At 43.9% G+C, this 5,000-nt stretch overlaps 1 protein-coding gene across 1 annotated transcript in view; it reads right to left on the bottom strand.

Moving 5' to 3' along the window:
• Nucleotides 1-5,000, bottom strand: part of LOC115168910 (voltage-dependent calcium channel subunit alpha-2/delta-3) — a 167,469-nt gene that overhangs the window by 37,020 nt on the left and 125,449 nt on the right. The gene's annotated exons all lie outside the window — the stretch shown is intronic.

Raw genomic sequence — 5,000 nt, 5'->3', positions numbered from 1 at the left:
CCTACCAATCTGGAAAACAGATCAATCAGGTACAGGGTACATGACAACCTGGTTCAAAACAGCTACAGGGAACATGACTATCTGGATCAAAACAGCTACTGGGAACATGGCTTCCTGTTTCAAAACAGCTACAGGAGACATGACAAGCTGGTTCAAAACAGCTACAGGAGACATGATAACCTGGTTCAAAACAGCTACAGGGAACATGTCAAGCTGGTTCAAAACAGTAACAAGGAACTTGACAACTTGGTTTAAAACAGCTACAGCGAACATGACAACCTGGTTCAAAACAGCTACTGTGAACATTACAAACTGGTTCAAAACAGCTACAGGGAACATGACAACCTGGTTCAAAACAGCTACAGGGAACATGACAACCTGGTTCAAAACATCTACAAGGGACTGTCACAGTATCCACAGAAAATGGTGGCGCTCGGCGGTCGTCGTCGCCGGTCTACTAGCTGCCGCCGATCTGTGTTTCTGTGTTCATTGTGTTTTGTCTGTCTAGGTCCGCACCTGTTTTCGTTTCTGTCATTAGTGGGGGAGGGGGGGGGTATTTAGTTTGTTCCTTTGGGGTTGTGTGTTGTGCGGGATTGTTGGTTTGTCAGCGGGGTTTTACGCTGTGGCCGTGTCTTCCCCATCGTTTTTATTGGAGGATTTATTTTCTCGCCGGGCTGCCGTGATTTTCCCTTTATGGATTACCTGTTTCCCTTTTGGGTATTGTGCACTCCCTGTGCCTTTTTGATCACCTAGTGTTTGGGTGTGAATAAACTTCGAGCTACTGGACATTATCTCCTGCATTTGACTCTGCTCCTTCCTCCTGCCCTAAATACCCGTGACAGGGACATGACAACCTGGTTCAAAACAGCTAAAGCGAAAATGACAACCTGGTTAAAAACAGCTACATGGAACATGACAACATGGTTCAAAACAGCTACATGGAACATGACAACCTGGTTCAAAACAGCTACATGGAACATGACAACATGGTTCAAAACAGCTACATGGAACATGACTTCCTGGATGAAAACAGCAACTGGGAACATCACTACCTGGATCAACACAGCTACAGGGAACATGACAAGCTGGTTCAAAACAACTACAGAGAAGATGACAAGCTGGTTCAAAACTGCTACAGGGAACATGACAACCTGGTTCATAATAGATACAGGAGACATGACAACCTGGTTCAAAACAGCTACAGGGAACATGACAACCTGGTTCAAAACAGCTACAAGGAACATGACAACCTGGTTCAAAACATCTACATGGAACATGACAACCTGGTTCAAAACTGCTACAGGGAGACATGACAAACTGTGTGTGTGTGTGTGTGTGTGTGTGTGTGTGTGTGTGTGTGTGTGTGTGTGTGTGTGTGTGTGTGTGTGTGTTTAGAGAGACATTAGAGAGTGCCGACATTAAACCAGTCAGATTCTTCACCTACCAATCTGGAAAACAGATCAATCAGGTACAGGGTACATGACAACCTGGTTCAAAACAGCTACAGGGAGACATGACAACCTGGTTCAAAACAGCTACTGGGAACATGGCTTCCTGTTTCAAAACAGCTACAGGAGACATGACAAGCTGGTTCAAAACAGCTACTGGGAACATGGCTTCCTGTTTCAAAACAGCTACAGGAGACATGACAAGCTGGTTCAAAAATGCGACAGGGAACATGACAAATTGGTTCAAAACATCTACAAGGACCTTGACAACTTGGTTCAAAACAGCTTCAGGGAGCATGACAACCTGGTTCTAATCTACTACAGGGAACATGACAACCTGGTTCAAAACAGTTTCAATCCCCAATTATTACTCTATCAAATCTAAGAATGTGCTTGCTTGGGTCATATGAATGTAGTTTATTGTACAGGGGCATATATAAGCCTTGCATGTCGCTCTCCCTCTCTCTCCCGCTCTCTCTCTCTCTCTCTCATACACACACACACACACACACACATGCAAACACACAAACACACACTATGCTGTCAGAGAGTAGCCGTGATTTAAAAGCAAAGAGTTTGCCTTAGAGCGTATCTTCGCTACAAACCCAGCACATGAGAAATCAGTTCAGAAAACACAAGATCACTCGTGAAATAACATACAGAGGATATTCAGGTGAAAGACGGCAACAGTCTCACAGTATCCATGCCTCCTAATGTACATGGTGTCTACTGAGAGTTTGTTAAAATGAGAGGCTGCCTGGATCTTTAACTTAAAGACCCTTGCTCCCTTCGGTCTCAACGTAGACTTTGATCTGAAGCCATTCTTGTGATTATTGTGACTTTTGCCATTGTAATTGTTTGTAAGCTTGTGTAGTCTAAAATGAATCTATGATCGTATGCTATCCATTTGTTTTTTGTATGCTGTTCTTTGTATGCCATTTTCATATTTGAGAATTAACCAATGATATTAGGCCACATTTGGCTATGATTACAGACATCTGTGTGTGTCCTTTGACACTATATAAACTAGTCACCCCACAGTGTTTGTCATTATACCCTGATGAAGACAGCTTGTCTGTCCAAACGTTGGATATTACATTTTGGCATCTGAGCTTCTAGAGTGTGCGGCTGTCCTTTATTTTCAAGTCTACTGAGAGTTGCCATGCACTGAGAGGGTCTGAATCAGCTGCCAGTCAACTTTATTTGGTTGTGATAAAATGATAGTCCTGTCAGTTTCTTTTATATTCTAAAATGTACTGTGTGTGTGTGTGTGTGTGTGTGTGTGTGTGTGTGTGTGTGTGTGTGTGTGTGTGTGTGTGTGTGTGTTTGTGCGCTGTAAGTGGGTCATGGAAGGTGTGTATAGGGATTAGGTAATGTTAATCTCTTTAACAGCTCCCCTGCCGTGCAGTCAGAGGCGGTATGCATTATGCAGTTAGAGGGGGTATGCAGTATGCAGTCAGAGGGGGTATGCAGTCAGAGGGGGTATGCAGTATGCAGTCAGAGGGGGTATGCAGTCAGAGGAGGTATGCATTATGCTGTCAGAGGGGGTATGCAGTATGCAGTCAGAGGGGGTATGCAGTATGCAGTCAGAGGGGGTATGCAGTCAGAGGGGGTATGCAGTCAGAGAGGGGTATAAAGTATGCAGTCAGAGGGGGTATGCAGTCAGAGGAGGTATGCATTATGCTGTCAGAGGGGGTATGTAGTCAGAGGGGGTATGCAGTATGCTGTCAGAGGAGGTATGCAGTCAGAGGGGGTATGCAGTATGCAGTCAGAGGGGGTATGCAGTCAGAGGAGGTATGCATTATGCAGTCAGAGGGGGTATGCAGTATGCAGTCAGAGGGGGTATGGATTCTGTCTCTCACAGAGAAATGACTACAGCTTTAGGGAATGTGGGTTTTCCGACTTTTTTACTTGATCATGCTCGAGTCAAATATCCGCTTTTCACCCCCTCAAATCATCATCATCTTCCTCATCGTCATCTTCAGCATTTTCATCATCACCATCATCATAATTATAATAATCTTCCTCTCCATCATCTACCTCAGCATCATCTTCCTCATCATCATCTTCCTTACCACCATCTTCTTCATGGTCATCACCTTTATAGTAACTAGGGCTGTATTTAGTTATTAGGGGTCGTCCAGAAGCAGTTTAATTATTTAAGCCAATAGTAAGATGTGTCCATGAAAAAAACCACAGGTTGACACAACACTAATCAGTAATTGAAAATATTTCCTGACAGCCCTAATATCATTAAATTAATGAGAGCTCTAGTAAGAACATATCAGCAGCACATCCAAGTGTTGTTGACAAATGAGGCTTTTTCATTTTAAAACATTTCCACCACTATATCTGACCTGTGAAATATTATCGCTAACACATACAGTATATACTGTATGCAATCTAGCAGACTCTTTCATTGAAAGCGACTTACAGTCATGCATGCATATCTTTTACCTACGAGTGGTCCCAGGAAGTCAACCACTATCCTGGCATTGCATGTGTCATGCTCTACCAACTGAGCTACAGACGACCAGATGTAATTGCTAAACTTCAAAATCCAGAGAATTACATTCTTGTGGTGTCTATCCATATTCAATCCATATCATTTGGACACTGCGGGGCTATCCATAAACGATTGCAACATTGTGTGTGTGCACGTGTGCATGTGTGTGCATGTGTGTGTGTGCGTGTGTGCGCGTGTGTGTGTACATGCGTGTGTGTGCGATGCGTGTGTGTGTGTGTGATAACCTCACCGAAGCTGACGTCTGGCTGTTGTAGTGAAGCATCTGCTGAAATAAATTCACTAATTATAAGCTTGTTATATAAAGAGCTTGTGAGCAGCATGAGAAAGGCTGTGAACCCTGTTACAAGATGAAGGGATGAGAGATGGATGGAGGAGGGATGAAATGGGGGAGGGAGGGCTGGAGGGTTGGTCATCAGCTTTTGTGCTTAATAACGTCCATCATTGAAAATGATTTCCTCATTTAGCTCAATCTGTCTCTTTCTCTCTCCTTCTCTATCTCCTGCCTGTCTTCCTACGCTTCCTCCGAGCAAGAGAGGCAATCTTTTTACAATCCTTTTACATGCAAACTCATCTTACACACGCATATCACAAAAGCTTAACATCCATGCTGTGTGTATAAGTTTGCTTGTGTGTATGTGTCTGTGTGTGTGTGTGTGTGTGTGTGTGTGTGTGTGTGTGTGTGTGTGTGTGTTTGTGTGTGTGTGTGTGTGTGTGTGTGTGTGCGTGTGTGTGCGTGTGCATGTGTGTATGTGTATGTGTCTGTGTGTGTATGTGTCTGTGTGTGTATGTGTCTGTGTGTGTATATGTGTGTGTGTGTGTTGTGGCTGAGGACATGTTCGGCAAGCCGTTCTGCCTGCGGCTCAAGCGTAATGTCATCAGAGCCAGACTAACAAGCATGTATGACTGCGTGTATAAGTACGTAGTTGTGTGTGTGTTTGTGTGTGTGTGTGAGCGTACAGTGTTTTAAAAAAGGCACAGCTGTCCACTGTGAGATGACACACCATTACACTCAACACAACATGCTT

The sequence above is a fragment of the Salmo trutta genome, chromosome 30 (assembly GCF_901001165.1).
Source record: "Salmo trutta chromosome 30, fSalTru1.1, whole genome shotgun sequence".
Taxonomy (NCBI): Eukaryota; Metazoa; Chordata; class Actinopteri; order Salmoniformes; family Salmonidae; genus Salmo; species Salmo trutta.
This window is presented reverse-complemented; position numbering and strand designations above follow the sequence as displayed.